General features: G+C 35.1%; 1 protein-coding gene across 15 annotated transcripts in view; it reads right to left on the minus strand.

Moving 5' to 3' along the window:
• LOC139125284 (cell adhesion molecule-related/down-regulated by oncogenes-like) overlaps window positions 1–25,160 on the minus strand; it is a 235,847-nt gene that overhangs the window by 51,077 nt on the left and 159,610 nt on the right. For 13 of the 15 annotated variants that reach the window (XM_070691371.1, XM_070691381.1, XM_070691367.1 and 10 more), the window contains one exon: window positions 10,661–10,727. The gene's annotated coding sequence lies outside the window, so the exon portion shown is untranslated. Of the gene's footprint in view, window positions 1–10,660; window positions 10,728–22,401; window positions 22,527–25,160 lie in introns of those variants that run through there. The other 2 variants (XM_070691379.1, XM_070691383.1) reach the window with 2 other exon arrangements.

Below are 25,160 nucleotides of genomic sequence, written 5' to 3' on the forward strand. Positions count from 1 at the left end.
AGTACATTTTAAAGCTGAATTTTAAAATTCTTACTTGCAAAAACAACAGACAAAATTTTGTCGAAGATTTGGCACAATTTCAAGATATCATTGCAAATGAAGAAAGTTCAAGGTATTAAAGACCTTTAACAGCTTCCAACTGGTTTATAACAATTCAACTTTGCACAATCTTGACAAATCAACTCTGAGACAGTCATCAACTGAATTATGAAATATTTTCAAAACTGAATTCACATTTGATTTCTTTAACTTGTAAGTATTGATTGTATCGTCTGTGATAGACCAGGCCATTCTAGTATGTACTGTTCATATTATGAAATACAGATTTACCAGATAACAACTGAGTAAACATTGACAGGTACATTTGCATATGAATTTTTGCATTTGGGTTTTTGCATATGTACATCTACATTAACACATAATTTAATTTATAAAAAAGAAAGAATTAGCATAAATGTATGGATTTGTATTTGTTACATTATGTCTACATAATACAGATGAGCACTGTGTTTGTTACATTATGTCTACATAATACAGATGAGCACTGTGTTTGTTACATTATGTCTACATGAGACAGATGAACACTGTGTTTGTTACATGTCTACATGATACAGATGAGCACTGTGTTTGTTACATTATGTCTACATGAGACAGATGAACACTGTGTTTGTTACATGTCTACATGATACAGATGAGCACTGTGTTTGTTACATTATGTCTACATGAGACAGATGAGCACTGTGTTTGTTACATGTCCACATGATACAGATGAGCACTGTGTTTGTTACATTATGTCTACATGAGACAGATGAGCACTGTGTTTGTTACATTATATCTACATGATACAGATGAGCACTGTGTTTGTTACATTATGTCTACATGATACAGATGAGCACTGTTTGTTACATTATGTCAACATGATACAGATGAGCACTGTGTTTGTTACATTATGTCTACATGATACAGATGAGCACTGTGTTTGTTACATTATGTCTACATGATACAGATGAGCACTGTGTTTGTTACATTATGTCTACATAATACAGATGAGCACTGTGTTTGTTACATGTCTACATGATACAGATGAGCACTGTGTTTGTTACATTATGTCTACATGAGACAGATGAGCATTGTGTTTGTTACATTATGTCTATGTAATACAGATGAGCACTGTATAGAAAGAGTGATATGGAGATAAGCAGGTATCTACAGGCATGTATTTGTGTCTTTTATCCAATGAGCAATATAGCAATGATGTTGTAAGGTTAACAGATCTATTGATGATTGATTGACAGATGTAGACTGAGAGGTGGGTTGATAGACAGATAGCTTGATTGGTTGATAGAAAGATCATACAATAGCAAATTTCAGGTTAACATATCTACCTGTACACACTATGTCAGTGTGTCTCACAAACAAAATCAGAACTACATGTATATGGTAAACTGCAGACACTGTTTACAAATAATCAGTATTTCAACATGTTTCGGGTTGCAGATCAAGAACTTTCAATTGACATCTCTGACATTGTTTAAATGTATCAGTATCCTTTATATCCCAACAACCTGACACAAGTGTAAAATGTGGGTCAAGATTTAGACCGAACTTTGTTGGTTCAGTAAATGCTAGCAACATTATAACTTACTCATCTCATTTCTACATTTGAAGATCACATTTCCTGGATCCACATCAAATTGGTAAATGGTTGGGTTTACATTTTATCATATTTAATGAATTTAATTGTATTTAATTGTCCTCATTGTCAACGTCACCAAATGTTATTAAACATTCCTTAAAATACTGAAATATTCTTCAAATTGAAGCATTGACATTAAAAATCATTTCATAAACAATGTGAAGACAGAGAGAGTAAATATCAATACATGGAAAAACAGCGCCCTCATCAGGCTAATGATGGGAATGTTTGCTTGGTTGAAAATATTCAAGTAGTGCAAATACTTTTAAGGCAGGTATTGGCTTGCTTGACAATGTTTACAGGTCTGAGCAGGACAAGTTGTACCTTGTAGCACTTAAAACAACCTAAACTTTCAAAGTGTCTATAAATTTATATCTTGTGTGCTGTAGAGAAAGAAAGGGAATTGAATGTTTTATTATCTGTTACATGCGTACAAAATTTAGCTGGGGTCACTCAACGTAGACCCCAGTAGTCTGTAACTAATGCTCCCTGTACGCTACCTTAGTAACACTCTTAATTCAATCACTGATATCATGACTTTCTCCTTAGTGGACATTCACTATCTTGCCTGCAATCTTCTGTCATCTTTTCTCATCAGTTGTCATGGGAACCCCTTATCTTGTCCATCATGGCTGTCTCAGTCTACGTCATAGCTAGTTTCTGATAATGTATCGCACAGTGCCATCTGTACCCCATCACTTACTGATCACTTGCAGCATCTTAGAAATATCTTCAATTCAAGAGGAATGCATCGTCAAGAACACTTTTTCCATCTTCTTGTCTCCAGTACAAAATGGGGTTGAATAATGCCACAGGCAATATTTGACAATGAGGTCAAGGTTTGGTGATAATATTAACAGAAACGTTGTTGACAACAAAGAATAGTCATTTTGTTTTGTTGACAACAAAGAACGGTCATTTTGTGACGTGTTTTACTGGATTATTTTTTATGGTAGATAACAAAATATGCTTTGTAGATATCTTTTGACTTGAGGATCTAGTACACTAGTAGTAAAGACCTTTGTCATGAATATAAGTTCATCTTGTATGGTACAAGAACAAATATCTGTTCCAAGTAGACATTCTAATGTATGCATAGGTACGGCAATATTCTGAACAGCTATTAGTATTCACTTTAATTTCTAAAAAGACAGTGTCTTCTATGTAAGCGTCTGGCAGCTACACCTTGCCATAGATATCTGGCAGTCAGTGTTACACTGGTATCTCACAGGTTCACACAGGTAGATATCTGACACTTTCACATCTGGCAGCTGCACAGATATCTTAAAGCTACACAGGTAATTTGGCAGCTACACAGATATCTGGAAGCTAACATTGGTCATTGCCCACTGACAACCATAGAATTTTCTCATGTCAAACATTTGTACTGTATAGTTGTAGCCACTGACAGTGGACATGAAATCAATTCATATACATCATTTCCTGTATACTGGTATATGAACTTCACTGACATTTCTGATTAGTATTGGGATTGCATTATATCCAATTTGCTTTGATTAATAATTAAAATCTAACTTCCAGCGTATTAATTTGATGAATTGATGGTTACTTGATGGCAGATCTTGCAAAATGTCAGCACTGAAGACATCTTGTTAATAACTAGTAGTGTTTAATATTATTATCTGTTTGTTATAGAACACACAGCTGTATTAAAGATCATTCCAGTACCTATTGCAAGTACACTGTCACATATGGGAAATACATCTCATAATATTGCTACTTCTGTATTGAATGAGAGAATACCATCAGAAAACAAATTTGAGGAGAAATGTAAGTAATTTACAATACAAAAGTTTGAAAAGTCTTTGTTTCTGATTCAAAGTTTTGTAATAACAAAAAATTTGACAGAACACTCAAGGAGTTTAACATTCTTGGTGCACATTAAATTTTGGGAAGCATCCAGCTGCCCGGACAAGAGACCTTGGCAAGCGAAGATGATTTAAATATGGGGCAAGCTCCTTGTATGCAGCATTGAAAGTGCAAAGTATTTAACTAATTGTTTTCATATGCACTAGGGTATTTGGATACAGTTGGTTTGTTCATCTTATCTTCAAAGCTTCCATCGGATTTTCTCTAAGTTAGGCCACTTAGTGTGACCATATTTCTTAATTGCGGCACTATACATTTGTAGACTGCCAAGGTAATGAGATATTTAATTGAGGTAAGTGCATTGTATTGATTTTACAATACATGTGTTTTTGTGGAGACTTTCTAAACCATTAGACGTAGACTACATTCTGCAAGGGGCGAACATTTCATGTCAGGGCAGTTAAGAGATTATTCCAATGCCTTGTACACAGAGTACACAAATGTCATAAAGTGCAAACTGTGAAAAAACTAAGGATGAACAGTGAAAATATTTGACATTTACATAACATTAACAATCACCTTACAAGACTGAGTGAAAGTTTGCATGAACACTTAAAAACTTAAACTGATTCACTTTGAACTGACAAGACATGGAGCAATTTTCTTCCATTACAATTGAGACAACAAGACAACTGCTTAGCTGCAATACCGGTACAGCACCATTGGGTAATGTAACCTTCTGGGACATTTCCCATCGTGTCTGCCTTCACATTTTGGTTATGACAGCCACTTTATTATTAGCTAACACTGGGAAAATACCCGGTAATATACCACAGTACCAACTAGGACAGGAAGGAACTGTTGGACAATTAAGAAGTGACGCCAAACAGATGAGGCTTTATCTCTTGTCTGTGTTAAAATGGTGTCTGCACTGTTTTACAGGAGATGGTTATGATATCTGGGCAGTAACATGATATAACATGTGCCTGTTATACCTGTACAATCACACTATGGATATGTGTCTGTTATACCCGTACAATCACACTATGGATATGTGCCTGTTATACCTGTGTACAATCACACTATGGATATGTGCCTGTTATACCTGTACAATCACACTATGGATATGTGTCTGTTATACCTGTACAATCACACTATGGATATGTGCCTGTTACTAGTATACCTGCACAATCATATTGCAGTGGATTTCTGGAATGTTACGCAGCTGACAAAGAGATAAGATAGTCACAACATTGCATTGTGAGATTAGTTACACTATTCATGGGATAGTTGGGTCAAAGGGGAAGTTCACCAAGGATGATTTTTACATATGTGGTAACTATGTGGTCATTTACCCAGGAAAAACTATTTTCACCATTTATAACTCTCAAGATTTTTTACAAAAAACGATAAAAATAGTACAGGAAGTTGTCCATGTAATTTGAATCATGGGAAAAAGCTCCAAGCTGGGAGCTTGCATAATGTGATATGGAAGGGACCATCTCCGGATAGGTTTGGCCTCAACATTTTTCACTCACAGTCACACAGTAGTAAACAGCAACACAAAATCTGACAGTGGACAGTTTATCGGTAGTATAAGTGAATCATCGTTTATGCAAGGATACTCAGTATGAACCAAAGTTATGTAAATACGCACAGCCTGGTTTAAGCATGGGTGAGTGGACAATGCCATACCCATAGGAAAATGGTTCCTTCAATATCACATTATGCAAGTTCCAAGCTTGGCGCCTTTTCCCATGATTCAAATTACATGGGCAACTTTCTGTACTATTTCTATCGGTTTTTGTAAAAAATCTTGCGAGTTATAAATGGCGAAAATAGCTTTTCCGGGGTGAGTGATCACAAAGCTAGCACATTTGTAAACATAGGGCCAAAGTCCCTGAAGCTACTATAGACATGGATACAAAATTAAGCATTTCCTGACTGTATGAAATTATCTCACTAAGGTCATCCTAGGGACATGTAAACCAAATATTAAAGCTGTCTGACCAGCGGTTTTGAAAAAACAAGCGACTCAACAGTTGACAGAGCTCTGCTGTGTTATGTAGAGAATAACCTTTTGTGACACATGTAATGATGAAGCAGGTGGATATCTTTGACAGCTCGATCATTTCAGGATGGCCTGACCAAAAATGGAGAAAAATTCCGTAAAAATACAGATTTGCATATTTCATCAGACTATATTAGTCTATAATCGCGAATAAACGAGAGTTAATTACATTCTAATTAAAGTAAACAAGACTTGCTTAAATCAAGATTTAAGTCATAAAAAAACAGCATATCTGTCACGTTATAAAGAATCTTGAGCTGGTTATCTTTCAATATCAGTATTTTCATCCTATTAATCAAGCACATTTTAACTTTCAAATTAACGTTGTAAGTAAGTTCTGTTGAATAAGTTGAGACTGTACGTACTCAGAGAAAGCACACTGAAGAGACAAATGTTTGAAACTTAAGAAGTTCAAGGTCTGACATCAAAAGCATTATAAGGAATCATGTTACACTTTCATTGCACTGGTTACACAGATTGCATAATTGCTATAAATAGCACATGAGGAATCTTACAGCCCAGCTTTACCATAAAAACCCTATCACTTTGACCATTCTTTTAATTGACCACTCTATTTTTTTCCTCAAAAAGTAATTTTAGTCCTTTGGGCCTTTGGCAAAAGTACTAATGTGATGACGCGGCCTCTGTTGTTGCATACAGTGGGCCGTATGCTGTGGACGCAGGTATCTCAGAAACGCTTCAGTAACTTTTTCTGAAATTTGGTCTGGTGGTCACTTTGGCATGTATCTCAAACGGTCTTTTTCTTTTTTTGATTGAATCATTTTAAAGTCACTTTTTTAGCTTTTTATGTGAAAACCACTATTTTCAGTTTTTCCTCAAAACACTGATTTGATTATTGTGATATTTGGCATGGGTGTTCGTATAGTTGAAATGCCATCAGAAATGTTCAAAATTTGGTGATACATGCCTTGTATTATTTTTAAACAATATTTTTATCCATTTTTATTTTATATTTACTTGATTTTGACTCGCTTTCGTTAAAGCTACCGTCTGCGCATGCGCACAACTCTAGGACAAAATCTGAGTTGAAGAATCGAATCGGACGCCATCTTGTTTCTCGGTGTGGGCACATTTTTTACGTTTTTGAACGTTTCACTGTGCATTTCAATATATTCCATAGTTATGACGTTGACAGTGATGCACTTTTGCGGCTGTCGTGTATTTTTTGGTACGAAAGGCGCCTTTGATCGACTGAAGAATGATGGTACTGGCAGGCATATCAGTTCTACTGAGGAAGTAATCCACTGGCCCGCATAGGTCAGGGACTCACTTAGGGGAGAACCACTTGATTTGTGGGGGGGGGGGTATGGAGGATTTTGAGAAAAAAAATTGTCACCAGGTGAAATAAAAGAAAAAATAAGCCTGTAATGGCTTGAGAAAAAAAATTCTCATAACAGACAGAAATAAATAAAAAAGGAATTGTCATAATGCAGTTGAAATGAGCAAAATTTGGAAATTCATTCTCATGTGTTCTTTGCTAGCATGCTGCCATAGGCAGCGCAAATGTTTTTACCACAAGCAATTCTCATATGTTTTTTTTTCCCAGCACTTATGATATAAGCATTCACTACTTCACACCTCAGTGCACTCGATGTTTTCCTTCCCTTTTCTGACCCAAGAAATCATATTTCTGGATTTCTGTTGCAATATCTCAATGGTACAGGCAATATCTAGATGGGACTATTTGACTTCTGTACATTGTGAAAATTGAAAACACAAGACAGGAGTCAATAAACTAGTGTAAAAACCAATATATTATTCTCTCAACATAAATATGTTAGAAAGATTACAAGTTGTCAAAGAAAAATTGAGGAACAACAAATATAATGAAATACAATGTGTGAGCCTTGTTTCTCTGACCACAAAAGATAACATCTCCCCTGAGAACTTAAAAGGAATTGACTGTTATAAAGAAAAGCAGGTATAGTACTGATCACTGTTGATTTGCCAAAAAAGTGTTCTATAATTTAAAGTTGTATATATACTAGACTTTCCATTTTGTTTTCATTCGTTGGAATGTAAAATGAATATATAAAACCATCCTGTGATATGTGAAACACTGGCTTAAATTTGAAAAATTGCACTGCTACTCCATTTGATAAAAAAATTGATGCAGGTGTGACAGTTGAAATTAAAAAATGCTGTCTCTCTGACAAAAAAGTTCCCATACCCACTTCCTGCATACCCCCCCCCGAAATCAAATGGGTCTCTCCTTAATATGCGCATGCGCATATAACAAGTTAGCGTTGTTTTGCAGGGACCAGCTCCTGGGAAGTTAGTAATAGCTGGGTGAGAGCGAGAGAATTCGCTCTGTCCTTCTACCTCCATGTCATAACAAACTAGCGTCGTTTTATGTTGATGTACTGTCCTTTCGACACAGCGATAACTTTAAGTTTTCTGTTGCTTATTTTGGGTAATTTCGACAGTTGTGCATTGATTTTGACATCATTGTTGAAGACAGTGTGTGCTTTAGACTGTCGACAGTCCTCGTGCCTTCTTTTGACCGGATCCGGAGTCACTTGCGGTAGTAATCCAACGTAGGCGATCGAGGGCCGAAGCATCATTGTTGAAGACAGTGTGTGCTTTAGACTGTCGACAGTCCTCGTGCCTTCTTTTGACCGGATCCGGAGTCACTTGCGGTAGTAATCCAACGTAGGCGATCGAGCGCCGAAGGCGCAAGGTCGAGTGCCGAAGGCACGAGCTTGTATAAATACCGAAAGCTACGCGAGACCAAGCAGTACAAGCGACTGGCGAGAGTCTATGTGTGCTTATGTTGACCGATTTACGCGCACTTCAGAATCACGGCATAATCCGACATGGTAATTTGGCATGATCATCAGATCATACATGATCCGAGATTGCACTTTAGCAAGGTCACGATAACTAATGTTGTTTGTTTCACTGTGGTTTAATACCTATAGGGCCTATTTCCACTAAAAGACTATTAGAATTTCCTCCTGGCTACTTTGAAATCGTGCACTGGCTGCATGTAGTTGTCAACATCACTATGCTTGAATGTAGTAGACTCTTACTATGAATATATCGACTGTCACTGCATATTGCATATGTGTGCAAGTCACTCCATATCATATCAAAAAATGTAGTAGTGCGACGTTTGAGCTGCCACAAGCCACATTTACAGTTTATGAGAAAGTTATCTTACATGTAAAACTCAGTTCTACTGTGAACAAAATGCAAGCTATGTTGCTTAACTATGGTGAATAACATAATATTTTGTACCTATCACCGTGTCAGAAAATCAGAAGGAAACAACCACTCAGACAAACTCTGGTCAGGATGATACTGTCCAATTTTAATATGTCTCTCGGCACACACTAGATACTCATGACTGTAAAACAACATTTCCTATAATTGTATATTCAGTTTTTATATTTAGTTTGCTTTTCACCATATCTATGTCCTTCCCTGCACTACATAATTCAAAATTAAATATTGTTTTTGGCCTATACATACTTGAGGGGTAAGCTTATTTAGTCTCATACATAAAAGATGCACTGTTGACCTTCAGAGTCCAAACTTTTTATCATTGTATTGTAGTAAATAGGTGTACACTCCAAATACTAAGTACAAGTGTGGTGAGTGTAACAAGCAAATGTTTTTTAGTCAATGGCCCAAATTTATTTTCTATTTGATGGACAATAATACATGTGTAATCAATGCCAACAATCCAGTTTAAGTAATTTGGTTTAGATTAGCCATTGTCCATTATATTACAATAGTTTGTGGCTAAATTTTCTCCCCTTCTGTATCATATAAGTTCACCGTTTCCTGTTTTAGATATTGTTGATCCTATTGAGTTCCATCTCTTATTCTTGATTCACTTTCACATTAACTTTCATTTATGTCCAAACAATTTGACTTTTTGCCAGATTTCACATTTATGGCAAATAATAAACAGTAAGGAGGCACAAAGGACGTCGGTGCCCCGGGCCCCATGTTATTCTATCCTTACCAAGTCCCATAAATGGAAATAGAACTTTCTCTATCTCTATTTATTTGACCACCCTATCATGACAAACCATTATGAGCAATTTCTTTTAGATAACATAAATGGTGGTTCAGAATATATCAAAGTCGGGATTCAGGAAAGTTGCCTTTACATGTTTTAATCCTCCAAGATGGTAAGCATTTCACTATGAACTGTCAAAAAAAGTTGAACTTTCTGATAATTCCACACTAAAATTATTTTGGCTTTGATGATTTCCTAATTAATGCAATTATTTAAAATCATAGTCATTATTTTTTTCTGGGTGAATTGATAGGGTTTATACAGTACAAGAATTACATACAATGTATGTCAAATTCTGACCAAAAATGACAAAAAAATTCCTTAAAAATACACATTTGCATATTTCATCACAATTTGAACAAATCTAAGTTGGGTTATCCCTAGGGACCTGTATACCAAATAACAAAGCTGTCTGATCAGCGGTTATGAAGAAGAAGATTTTTTACCAAAGACACCTTTTTTGGCATTAATTTGCCCATTTTCAACGATATCAAAAAATTAAAAAGAATAGTTTCTCAAAATCACATTTTTCATCTACACAACAAATATCAAATCAGTAAGTACTGCGGTTCTCAAGATATTTGAGTGGACGGACGCCTCACAAACGGACATACATACATACATACATATAGACTGACGCCGGACGGATACCTATCCCAATAGCTTCTATAGACTATAGTCTATAGTAGCTAAAAATCATCCTTGGTGAACTTTAGGTGTCAATCACTTGACTGCAGGAAGGTTAGCAATATTTGCAATGTTATAAAAAGAATATTTGATACAGACCAAAGTCATTGCTTAATTAGAAGTGAAGATTGGGGTGCCACACTTTTCAGCTGTGCTTGAGTACCGGTTGGGAAACCCACAGCATGGCATCAAAATATACACAGAATAATCAACAATCAATAAACACCACAGTGTTCTCTCTAACAACAACAACAATATTGACACACAATAAATCACATCCATACTGTGATGCAAAACAATAATATGCTGTGTTAGTTCAACATACCTTTTCTTATATTCAAATTGTAAAGATGATTGAAGACAGCTTCGGTTTACACAAACATTAAATAACTCTGGAAAAGAAGAAAAGATTTTAAAGTTTGTTAAAACCAACTGACATATTATCTTCTTTCAATTTTGCACATCGAATAGTACTTTTTAATCTGTAGCTTATTTGGATAAATACAGTGTCTGTGATGGGGACATGTAAAAGGAAAAGACACTATCAGATGTAGTTGTACACCAATGTAAGGAAAGTCAATGGGTGTAGGCCATATTTTAAGTTTGTACGCTAAAAATGTAGATAAAATGAATCTGTAACATCAGGAAACTGAGAGATTTTAAGAAATTAATATATTCACGATGAAATAAAGGAGCCACAGCATATACATCATCTTTGTATTAGTTGGTGTTCATAGTTGTTACAACTATGTAAGTAAGAATGCAATCACTTAACTCTGATTGAGTGACATTGGACAATCTAGAGCTAGCCTGTGATTGGCTACTGGACAGGATAATGGCAGGCCATCATTAACCTATCACATGATGCTTTCTATCAAAGGACAAAAAGACTGAAACATGTAGATATAAGTGGTATTTCACTTTCTGGTAATCTACCACATAGCGTTGAATTTGAAACAAAGCAGTGTTGTCTGGATTGGTGTGTGGGATCTAAATGCATCAATTATTGAAAATTCAGTAATACATCAAAATAAGAAATTGGCAATGTTCTTATGTTACTGTTTCAACTCTTTTCATTGCAAACAGTTCATTATGCCTAAACCTTGTTTTTCCTTTTCTACTTTCCTTTCAACTCCCTTCCTCACAACACCAGTTGTGGCCCTTTAAATAAAGGCGGTTCAAATATCCTGTACATCGGAGAGAAGAAGAGCACCATTGCTGGATTGAAATGACAAGTTCAAACAGCAGAAAGACTGCTTAAATTGAAGTCAAGTGATTTGATTCAGACCTGCAGATATTTGTTAATATCAGCAAATCACTTAGCAAAGAAGTAGAAACAGGGGAACAAGATATGTAACAAACGTTTTGATCGACAAAATATTTTCCATCAGTGTGTAAGTGACTGATAACAGAAATGCAAGACTGTAAAGCAATCCATCATTTAGAATACAATGGGACACGTGACTGATGGCATATCCTTGCTGTAAGTTTCAATATCATAAATATTTGGAGTATGGTTTAACTCCCATCGGAAAAACCCTCAATGGTAATTGCTGCCAAACTTGAATAGCTCTCACAACCATAGCTGAGAAAAACATCAAACTCTCATTGATTTCAAGTCATCCACTCTCAACAGATGGTGCTCACACTGGACAGGATCTTCTCCAAGATTCTGAAAATATCCCACTGGACTAAACGATACCAAACAGAACGCTCTAATTTATTTTATAAGTTGTCAAATTGTGAGTGTTTAACTGGAAACATACTTGGCAAGCTGTATAGGTGTAGCTAGGACAATTTGAAATCTTAGATAAATTCACAGAGATTTCACCTCTTCTTGATTTTACTTCAAATTTCAGCTTACCTTCAGAAAGTAATTCCTTGTGTTCAAGATAAAATTGTTGAAAATACACTCTACTAGCCAGTATAAAATATACCAGACAATTAAAGATTCAGATTCAGATTCAGAAAACTTTATTATCTCCTCTAGAGAAATTTACATGTGGTTCTTAACACCAAAATACACAACACACAATACACTTACACACAAAGGTATAGAACTGAGACTGGACATTACCCTAATTTGACTTGTTTATAATTGAAATCGAATTAGGAATGAAACTCAGCTTCTCGCAGCTCTACACTTTGGAACCCATAAACGACGGCCTAATGGCAGATTCTCATATAATCTACTGAAGACACGATTTTGATCATTTAAAATCTCTTTTGCCTTCTTTTTCATGCGTCAGATATATAGATCACCGGGATTTAACTGTCGCCCATCAACAATCTTGCTACATATATTCACAATTCTACCCAGAATGCTTTTGCCACACAAACTCAAACCTCCAAACCAGCCTAACAATAAATGTTAACATGGATTCGATAAAACAACGATAACACTTTTTAAAGATTGCAGAATTGACACTGAGTGATCTGAGCTTCTGAAGGCAATAAATCATACACATAAATTTGTCATCAGAAAGAACCAGGATGGAGTGAATGTTTCACCAAGATAACTCGAATTATTTTCAATTGCTTAAGGGCCAGTAATTCTAACTTTTGATTATTTTTTTATTATTTTATTTTGTATGTCAACTGCAACTTCTTATTCTACTCATAAAAGAATGGTGAAACACCCGCTATTTCTAAATTTGTAAACTGCATTGTTATTGTTTACATTTTAACTCTAGTTCAGACCAGAATTCTACAATAAGCAGTTTACACATGTACAGGCCGAGTTGACAAGCTGAACAATGTGTATATCAACATGCCTTGGGGAGTAGAACAAGGAATTATGATTGACATTCAAAACAAACATGGTGAAAAACCTATCAAAAGTTAGCATTACTGGTCCTTTAAGTTTCTTTTACATTACTGAGCAATAGCATGTGTATAACAAAATCTTACAATAGTGGCCATGATGAACTTCAGAAGCAACGTGTCATGCACTGAACAAACATAAAACCTTGTGTGTCACTGGTGAGAATGGAACTGCCACTAAGGACCTGGTATGAAACATGTATATAAACCTAGTAGGCTTTACCCTGAAGTAGTTGGCTTGTAACATTTCCATTTGTGTACATAGAAACTTGAGAAGGGATATCCTTAGTTGCACTATGACGATGACCTATGACCCCAGATGGCATGATCTGAGGAAGCGGTTTGCAAATAACTATCCCAGTCGATCAACAAAATCACATTCCAGCACACAGTCAGAGCAGCCATGCTGATTTTACTCAGCTCTCATGCCCTTCTAAGACTATCACATTCACTCAATGGGTAACACACACACATTTAAGGGTAATTTTAACCAAATGTGCACAGCTTTGAAAACAGCTATGCGAGCTTTCCTGGGCGAGCTAAAACTTGTATTATTCAATTACACTTTGGGCGTTTATTTATTCACTACTTATACCACCACTGTATCACAAGTTCACATTAGACCTAAATATACAAGCTATCTGTTGATTTAACACTCATGTTGTTTACTTTAAAATCTAAAACTGTCCATCTGCCATGTGTCAGATTACACACATCTTTCCGGTTACTTAACAATTACAATGACACACACACAAACTTTAATAGTGGTTCAAAAGCACACAATAAATCATTTCTCATTTTTTTCCAATTGTTGTGGTCAGATTTTAATCCAACCTTTATTTATTTGCATGAAAGTAAACAGTGTCCCTGTAAATAGCTGAAGTCAATTGGTAAAAACAGAATCTTGCTGACAAAGTTGTCTAGTAATTATGTTATTCAAAAACTTCCTTGCAAACTTTCCCCAAAAGTTATGTCTTCTATTCAAGATGAGATGCAGCATGAGTTCCATTTATTGACATTACAATAGAGATGCAGGCAATATTGTAATTTATATAAGCTGATCAAGATCCAGGTGGGTTGTACATCTAATTTAAAATATTCCAAAAGTTATCATTACACAGACACATTTAAATGACACATTAAGTTTTGAATTTCACAGACTGGACAATCTGAATACAGAAAGCCGTAAATAGCAAAATGCTTCACTTGAAAAGTTATGCCTATGTAGGTTTCATGATAAACTTACTGAGATTAAAGATGAATTAACTTGTTTTACAAGTTTGTGAATGGAAAATGTTTCTGAGATAAGATTATCAACACAGAAATTTGTAAGTTCTTGGATGATGATGACGACAATGACAACGTCTACTAGTACTGCTACTACCACTACTACTATCAGGACTTACAATATCCAGAATTACTTTCTCCTTGGAAATCCTGAAAACTTTTCTCACTTGCATCAATCCCCCAAAGGATTTTAGAAACTCAATGGGGAAAATAAACTGGCAGCTATGTTTTGTATCTTACCAGTGTAAAACTTCAGACATTCATGATCATCTTTAACATCTAAGTATATACATATTCGTACCGATGTATGTCTGTTCAAATGCTCAATGATCATAGTTGTAACATTGTAGTATCAGAAGCCATTGAAATAAACCATACTTCTGTGGTCAACTTTGAAATTAGAGCAAATGCTTTCAATACGGAAGGGTCAGAGAAATCTTCTTTTGTCCTGAGAATCATGGGTATCAAGGGGGTCCAGTGCAGTTCTCAGGTTACCTTGCATACATCTGTCCTGTGATCAATCATTGTCACAAATCCTTTCTCAGCCATGGAATTCAATTTAACAGCTTTAAGCAGATCAGAGAAAGACAATGCTAGAATACTATACAGTTGTGAAGGCTATGGAAACTCATAGATGCAATGTCTATTGGAATGGCAAGCATGTTATACAGCCAGCGTACTACAGTGGCTCATCAGGGTCTTGGGTGTTGTGTAATATGGATATAAAGCAAAGTACAAAAGCTGCACAATTTGCAAACATCAATGTCCTCATAGGGGCTTTTGGCTGAGATGTAAATCATGTTAAATTTTGATGTTTGGCTATAAAATACCTTTTTGGAGTTGATAGAGGAATGTGACAAAACCAGCTGTTGACATTAATTACAGACAAGTACTATTCACATAGCATCAATATCGTGGACATAAATGTACGTTAGCATTTCATGGCTACAATCTGCTACAAATGCACAGACAGATCAAACACTCCTCTGAGATTGGCCTTATTCTATCTGTTGGCTATTTCAATTGGTTGGCAATGAATCACAGCTGTCATCTGAACCAATAAAAGCTGTGGATACAAAAGAGATTTGGTTTCTTGAGTTGGGTTGTTTTTCAAAGTGTACCTTTGGGGTACCAACCAATCCAACACTGTCGGAAGGTCTATGACAGCAGAGTTAGTTCTATCATTGTGTCTAACAGAAAACGCTGCCAACAGCAACACACTGTATTAGCATTAAATGAAGAAAAAGAACATTGTGAAAATCTATTGATGTTGGTATGGAACTTAATCACCTTAAAATTTCAGTTTTCTTCATATGTGATATCGCTAACAAACATAATCTACTTTAGCAATTGCAGCTATTAAACAAGTAACAACTTGGTGTTGTTTCTTGACATTTTAAGATATCAGAGTCATTATTGGCAACTTGGGAATTCTTCTAAGATCTCTATTTTATGTCTGCTAGTTGCTTTATATGTGTGTCTGAAGAGAAGTGCTTTGGAATCTACTGTATGACAGGTGCTTTGTTAAAACAACAAGAACTTAAAGAATATTCTCAAGGACCACTCCATAAAAACAGATGAAGTTCATAAATAAAGTTATGTAATTTTATCAATGCTTCTCTCTCTCTCTCTCGCTATCTCTCTCTCGCTGAAACAGCAATGCTGAACAATTTTTATCAATTTACTACATTCTAATGTTACAAACAGACTTGTGACACATTTTCATGGTATTCACAGTCTGCCATGAATTGTCAACACTTCCCATAATTCCTTGCAGTATGATGTCAACTGAACAACTGTTGCACTGACTACACAGTACATTGCTGAGACATAGATGCAAGTCATGAAATAACCATACAACAATCTCACTGCTCAAATCACATGCAAGCGCCAGTATTTTCAGAAATGACATTACATATGATGACTTTTCAATCTGATATCCTGTACATATTTGTGATCAATTGGCTATGCTTCAGTGTTTTCTGAATAATTTGCAGTTAGTTCACTTTGACCTTCATTAGATGAAATGAAATACAAATTCATTTGACCATCAAATATAACATCAAAAGGAGTTACAAAAGTCCTGTAGAAAGTGTATAATAAAGTCCTATAGAAAGTGTATAATAAAGTCCTATAGAAAGTGTATAATAAAGTCCTATAGAAAGTGTATAATAAAGTCTATAGAAAGTGTATAATAAAGTCCTATAGAAAGTGTATAATTTAGAGAATACACAAGTAGTATCTTACCCAACTGCAAGGTTTCTGTTACCTCCAAAGATGCCCACAACTCTTGTAAACTGCTACTCACAATATCAGTCAAGGTTTCACTAGAGTATCAAAGCAATTTTCAAATACTGACTGTGGAAATAGCACTATACACAGAGAAGACGACTTTTCAAAGTTCTGAAACGTCTGCTGAGCAAATGGGTCAAATGTTGTCACTTTATGTAAATGGATACATAACTAACCAATCAGAGTACTTGTGTTATTGAAATTTGCATAAATTATAAAAATAACTTTCAATCAAAACTTCATAAATAACCTGCCTAACCATCCAATCAGTACCTACTTTATACTCAATGTTTCAAACATAGAAATGTCCATCTACAAATTTAATTCTTTTATTTACATGTTGGAAGATAAATAAATAATCTTTCCCACGTTGAAAAGTTAAAGTTTAAATTTCAGCTTTGACCAGTATTTGTACTATGATGATAAAAATAAATCACTCTGTGAACTTATGAGTTGATAGAACTGACGGAAGTAAACTGAATTCCCTGTCCATATTTATGGAAGCTGTATTTTTCCACATGTTATCATTTTCAGTAGCTTGATAGAATTTCTAAATCTACCAAGCATTATGGACATCCTGCACAGGGGCATTTGTACTCTACATCAATTTAAATGCTCATCAACTTGGATTGAAGTTACATTTCATAATGTGTAAACTATGTTGAGATGCATTTCACTTGGTACAAAACAGCTATGGAAATCATCTAGTATAGCAAACATCATCTTCTGTTGTTTTTTTTTTTCAAATAAAAACAAGGTTGTTGTACATGATGAGCTTTCTTTCATAACTTGAGTTTCATACGGCTTATTGTCTGCCACTCAAGCTTACAAGCACATGTTGAAGTTTGAGTGTTTACTTTGAATGTAGCTAAAACCAGGCTCTGCTTCAAGACTGTACAACTGCACTGCTTCAAGACTGTACAACTGCACTGCTTCAAGACTGCACAACTGCACTGCTTCAAGACAGTACAACTGCACTGCTTCAAGACTGTACAACTCTCCATAGGCAGTTTGTAAAGCATTTACAAATCTCACTGGAACACAGGGTTATAGTGTCAAGTAGTGTAGAGCATTTCCATAGACATGCCAACACTCCATGATTATTTTATGAACTCTCTTCAATACAGAGGTGTCAAGTTTGTTAGCAGATTGGAGTATCTGTCTTGTACAATTATTCTTATGATTTCTGTCTTGTCATTTCCCTTTGGTTGAAATGCTTCTAATTCAGTTATCTTTTTCCCCAATGTACTACTGCATAACTGACCTTCGATAAGTATTATATTTTTGAGAATATCATATTATCATACCAATGTACCTGAAATTAAAAGCAGCAGTTTACTGAATCAAACTAAATTAAGTCATACCATATCAAATCATACCAAATGACTGAAATCAAATTTAAAACCTGTGACTCTTCACTGTTTGCATCTATAGGCAAATGACCAAAAATATGAACTAGAAATATTTGACAAAATGTCGTATTTAATCATATTTAAATGAACATCAAGACCTAGACTGCCATTTCTAGAGCAACATGTTGACAAATTCCACAATATGAGATTTTTGATGTACAGTGAAACCTGTCCTTACGGACACCTCTCTAATCAGGACACCTCTCTATTAAAGACACTTGGTATTTTTGGTCTATCATAGTGTGTTCTCTCTCTCTCTCTCTCTCTCTCTCTCTCTCTCATATCATTGCTAAATATATAATGACATAAAATCTGAATGTACTGTGGTATATCACAGATACTTGGTTTGGAAATTGGCTGTGACCATTTCCTGTAAACAACAAACTTTAGATGTACGGATAAAGTGATCAAATTCACAAATAATTTTTCTCAAAAGCTTAACAAGAAGGAAAGTATATCATGGCAAGCCATATAAACATTGGTAGTTAGTTTGACAGTTCCAATGTAAACCCAGTGATGTTGTTAAAACAAGCAAACTGAAGTAGCTGTACTCCAAGACACAGGATATTTAGCATCTAGCTGAGAAATGATACTCTCTTTATGACAAGTAGGTTAGTTCAAATGTTAACAAGTGATAACAATTCTAAATCTGATCATTCCGTTGCTTCCTAAATGTCATTTGTACAATCAGGTCATTTCCTTTTGCTTCCAAATGAAACGATAAGTTATTGACTTAACCACCAAGGGCTGTAATTTTGTGTTAAACTCTTCAAATATAAAGTCCAAGAAACGTCATTTCAGGGTTTCTGTTTTATGGCTATTCTAAATTGTTTTACTGATGGGGTTAGTTAAATAAACACAAACTGAAGTTGAATGGGTTGCGATGTTCAACTTTTTTAACATTTTCTCTTCTTGCATGTATCTCTCTCTGCTACTTGGATGTAAAATGCAGTTAGTGTATTGAATATTGCCAAGGGGTTCAATCAATTTGCAACTTAACGTCAGTAAGTTGTGGGTTGTCAAACTACATAAAGGTACGGCAAACACTTGAAATTTTTGTAGTAAGAATGTTAATACAGACTCACAAAGTAATTGGTGATATGATCACTTGTTATAACATTGACCCATTCTGAATTTCATATTTCCTTTATCATCTTACTGAAACGCTTTATTTCTATTGAAATAAAAATGTCATATACAAGAATCTCACATCACACTCTTGCTGTAACTGTTTGTCCTGAATTAGGTCAATGTTGTCACTAGAGTTGACATGCTGAGCTAGTGGCAGGCAATGTACATCGTTTTGGGTGGACTCAATTGCAATTTGCTACAAGCAATATGATAACGGGAACAACATCAAACTGCTCAATAAAGCCTTTTTATGTGACAAAAAATTGTATTAATGAGAGGTGGATTTATGTTCAGACTGTTATGAACTTGACAACATTATGAGGCAACCTGCTTGGTTTACAAAAATTGGTAGCTGGGATTAAAAAACCTTGGCTAATCTTTCTTCAATAACAATCTTACTGTATATACAGCATTTCATCACAGTATGAATTAATATGCACAACAAAAGACATGACAAAACAACAGTGCCTTATAAACTTTATCACTAATCATTGAACAGATAATGATTGCTAGGATTTCACCATGATTGTTTTCAACGTAATCCTATCTCAATAGAAGTAATGGTTTTCAGTCCAATGGAATTCAATTACACTGCTTTATTCGAGTATGAATAAGTCTTTTAACTGAATTAAGCCCAATTTGGTTAGAAATACGTGCAACAAATGACTTTAAGGCAATCAACTGCACATACGACTAATCTCTGGCTTTTAAAATGTCAATGAACGACTTCTGAATTTCTTTTTTCAACAAATAAAAAAACTCATATCATACAGCAGTAAAGCTTTAAAGCTTTCTTCAATACATTGAGTCTGAGAGAGATCAGATTTGTCGTAAACTTACATGAACAGAATAAGGATTAAAGAGAGAGACTTAAAGTGAAGAATCTTTCAGTCTAAGACATCTGTTCTTTTCAGTTTTGATCTAAGCTATCCTGCAGCAAAGACAAAAACCCCAGAATCCATGAATTCAAATAGTTGTACAGGTACATTTGCACACACAATGTACAGGTACATTTGCACACACAATAGTTGTACAGGTACATTTGCACACACAATAGTTGTACAGGTACATTTGCACACACAATGCTGATAGAGGAGGAATAGATGCATTTTAATGACTTGCAAACTGTGGTATTCCTGTGGTATAGAGGACACATCTCTACAAAACCACATCTACTCTACAAAGAATAGTATATTATTCTGTGGACATTGTTGATCAACAGGTCAGCTGTCACAGATTACAGAAAAAAACTAAACTATCTAAATGATACAATGTAAACGATGCCTCTAGCAATATTCTACATCGTATCCTCAGATGAAAATAACAATATAATTTAGAAAATTACAGTGGTTGTATGAGTTTGACTGCTGATGTTATTTATCTGTTGACTATGAATAAATTATTATTTCCAGAGTACCTTAGTGTAGCATGATTTCTCAATTGCTGTTGTTTCCCTTTTATACTGTTTGGTTTTGTTTTAATGATTTTATTTTATCAAGTTTAGAGATCTATGGCTAGCTAAGTTAGGTACATTGAATACAACTTGTACTTGATCTGTAGCACGCTAAGTCAAGCACATTGCTTTTGATTTGTACTAGATATGTAGCAAGTTATACATTGTATCTGACTTGTACAAGATATGTTGCAAGCTAAATAAGACACATTGTATTTGATTTGTATTCAATCTGTAGCAAGCTAAATAAGGTACATTATATGTGATTATGATGGAGATATTTCATACTTGTTTCTTGTAAAAAGTGACAATCATTGTAAAATACAGATTGGCACTAATAAATAGGAAGAAACATATGGAGACAAAGACAAAGAACTGAGCAAGGAATTTGAAGTACATGATTGCCAAAAGACAAAGCTAACAAAAGGTAATGATTCCTTTTCACTGTACAAATTTAATATGATACACTCTTCTAAATACCAAATTTAAAAAGCTTTTTTTAAGATTTTGAAGTTACTAAATAATTATCAAAACTTGCTTTTGATAAGCTTTTGACATTTCTGCAAAAAATTAACTTGACAGAGTTAAATTTCCTAAAATTGACTGAGGACAACTTACTATATTTACAGCTGTACTGCTGTGTTGTTAATTGTAAATTTTCTTACATGCTTGGGAACCAAATTGAGATGACTGAAAATAGAATTTAAATTAGACTTGTCTGCCGAGCCAAAGATGGTTTTAATGAGTATCCATGTATAAATAGAAATCAGATTAACTGGTGTTCACTCTAAGAAGTCTGCATGTAATTTCTAAAGCTTTACAAACTTTGCTGTATTGTAACCCTTTATTGTTGCTCGTTTCTAAAATGATTTAATACTTTAAATGAAGTAATTTGCAGTATAAATGGGGCAAATGGGAAAGTCCTCTGGTCATTTGTTGAATTAAAATTACCAAATGATATGGAGTGTATTAGGAAGTAATGTGAAAAAGAATCATGGTATCTAAATTTAGGTTCAAGTTTTCTGGTTTTTCAGTGCATTTCAAATGTGAACTTAGATCAAAGTTTATGGAATTACCAACCATCAGAAATTATTGAAGACAGATTTATAGAAAAATACTCAAATTTGCCAATAATTGACAAATTGTTGTAGAATTTCCATGATAAGACAGAATTTCAAATTCTTAATGAGCGGAATGCCGAGAGGTCAATCAGCAAATTGGTTGGTTGAAAACACTGAAGGACACAACATCTTGTTTTCTTGCTACAACATGTCCCCAGCTTGATCTATCTGGCTCCATCATTCCAGACTTCAAATCCTTAAATTCCTGGTTAATCCCAGGAATGGGATCAAGGCAACGCAACACCACAAGAACAAACAAACCATTTGCGAAAAAGCCTGGAGTACAACATAGAAACCAAACTCTGCCTGGTCTTGAATGAATGTAAAACTATATCAAGTTGATCTACAGGGACCAGTGTGGAGTGCAGAATCTATGCCCGGCACTTGACAATACATAAACATACACACTTCATTAGAAAACAAATCACAGCAATTTTTATCTTGACTGCTTCACCCATGCTCTGTTTAAGTCACTTTTACAAACCTTGAAAGACCAAAAGCTATATGATGGCTAACCTGATGGTAAAATCTAAGAAATGAAACTTACTGAATTTGATATGATATCCAGAAAATCAGTGAAAAAGACAAGACATCAGCACCGACTGGCATCAAGATCTCTGCTGCAGCTTATCTCCAGCACTGTACATACTTTCTGCCAGATATGTGTACGTTGCCCATTTCACTTGAAAAGTCCCTGCTGATATTCCTAAAACAGCTGATGCTATTGGCTGTGAGTTGTCAAATGATTCTCTGTGCGACCAATGAAAGGCCACGAGACAACTGGACTTGAGAAGCAGAAACCTCACACTGGTTGTCCACATGTGTGTCTAATTTTTTGCAAGCTGATACAACCACAGACGTTGTTCATCTATCATCCTGGGAGATATCCATTTAGTCATTGCTATATTTCCAATGCTACCGTCTCTATACTCCATTTAGTCATTGCTATATTTCCAATGCTACCGTCTCTATACTTCATTTAGTCATTGCTATATTTCCAATGCTACAATCTCTATACTCCATTTAGTCATTGCTATATTTCCAATGCTACCGTCTCTATACTCCATTTAGTCATTGCTATATTTCCAATGCTACCGTCTCTATACTCCATTTAGTCATTGCTATATTTCCAATGCTACCGTCTCTATACTCCATTTAGTCATTGCTATATTTCCAATGCTACCGTCTCTATACTCCATTTAGTCATTGCTATATTTCCAATGCTACCGTCTCTATACTCCATTTAGTCATTGCTATATTTCCAATGCTACCGTCTCTATACTCCATTTAGTCATTGCTATATTTCCAATGCTACCGTCTCTGTACTCCATTTAGTCATTGCTATATTTCCAATGCTACCGTCTCTATACTCCATTTAGTCATTGCTATATTTCCAATGCTACCGTCTCTATACTCCATTTAGTCATTGCTATATTTCCAATGCTACCGTCTCTATACTCCATTTAGTCATTGCTATATTTCCAATGCTACACTCTCTATACTCCATTTAGTCATTGCTATATTTCCAATGCTACCGTCTCTATACTCCATTTAGTCATTGCTATATTTCCAATGCTACACTCTCTATACTCCATTTAGTCATTGCTATATTTCCAATGCTACCGTCTCTATACTCCATTTAGTCATTGCTATATTTCCAATGCTACCGTCTCTATACTTCATTTAGTCATTGCTATATTTCCAATGCTACCGTCTCTATACTTCATTTAGTCAGTACTATATTCCAATGCTACCGTCTCTATATTCCATTTAGTCATAGCTATATTTCCAATGCTACCGTCTCTATACTCCATTTAGTCATTGCTATATTTCCAATGCTACCGTCTCTATACTCCATTTAGTCCATTGCTATATTTCCAATGCTACCGTCTCTATACTCCATTTAGTCATTGCTATATTTCCAATGCTACCGTCTCTATACTCCATTTAGTCCATTGCTATATTTCCAATGCTACCGTCTCTATACTCCATTTAGTCATTGCTATATTTCAAATGCTACCGTCTCTATACTCCATTTAGTCATTGCTATATTTCAAATGCTACCGTCTCTATACTCCATTTAGTCATTGCTATATTTCCAATGCTACCGTCTCTATACTCCATTTAGTCATTGCTATATTTCCAATGCTAACGTCTCTATACTCCATTTAGTCATTGCTGTATTTCCAATGCTACCGTCTCTATACTCCATTTAGTCATTGCTATATTTCCAATGCTACCGTCTCTATACTTCATTTAGTCATTGCTATATTTCCAATGCTACCGTCTCTATACTCCATTTAGTCAGTACTATATTTCCAATGCTACCGTCTCTATATTCCATTTAGTCATAGCTATATTTCCAATGCTACCGTCTCTATACTCCATTTAGTCATTGCTATATTTCCAATGCTACCGTCTCTATACTCCATTTAGTCATTGCTATATTTCCAATGCTACCGTCTCTATACTCCATTTAGTCATTGCTATATTTCCAATGCTACACTCTCTATACTCCATTTAGTCATTGCTATATTTCCAATGCTACCGTCTCTATACTCCATTTAGTCATTGCTATATTTCCAATGCTACACTCTCTATACTCCATTTAGTCATTGCTATATTTCCAATGCTACCGTCTCTATACTCCATTTAGTCATTGCTATATTTCCAATGCTACCGTCTCTATACTTCATTTAGTCATTGCTATATTTCCAATGCTACCGTCTCTATACTTCATTTAGTCAGTACTATATTTCCAATGCTACCGTCTCTATATTCCATTAGTCATAGCTATATTTCCAATGCTACCGTCTCTATACTCCATTTAGTCATTGCTATATTTCCAATGCTACCGTCTCTATACTCCATTTAGTCATTGCTATATTTCCAATGCTACCGTCTCTATACTCCATTTAGTCATTGCTATATTTCCAATGCTACCGTCTCTATACTCCATTTAGTCATTGCTATATTTCCAATGCTACCGTCTCTATACTCCATTTAGTCATTGCTATATTTCAAATGCTACCGTCTCTATACTCCATTTAGTCATTGCTATATTTCCAATGCTACCGTCTCTATACTCCATTTAGTCATTGCTATATTTCCAATGCTACCGTCTCTATACTCCATTTAGTCATTGCTATATTTCCAATGCTACCGTCTCTATACTCCATTTAGTCATTGCTGTATTTCCAATGCTACCGTCTCTATACTCCATTTAGTCATTGCTATATTTCCAATGCTACCGTCTCTATACTTCATTTAGTCATTGCTATATTTCCAATGCTACCGTCTCTATAC

Source organism: Ptychodera flava, assembly GCF_041260155.1.
Source record: "Ptychodera flava strain L36383 chromosome 3 unlocalized genomic scaffold, AS_Pfla_20210202 Scaffold_25__1_contigs__length_14229661_pilon, whole genome shotgun sequence".
Lineage (NCBI taxonomy): Eukaryota > Metazoa > Hemichordata > Enteropneusta > Ptychoderidae > Ptychodera > Ptychodera flava.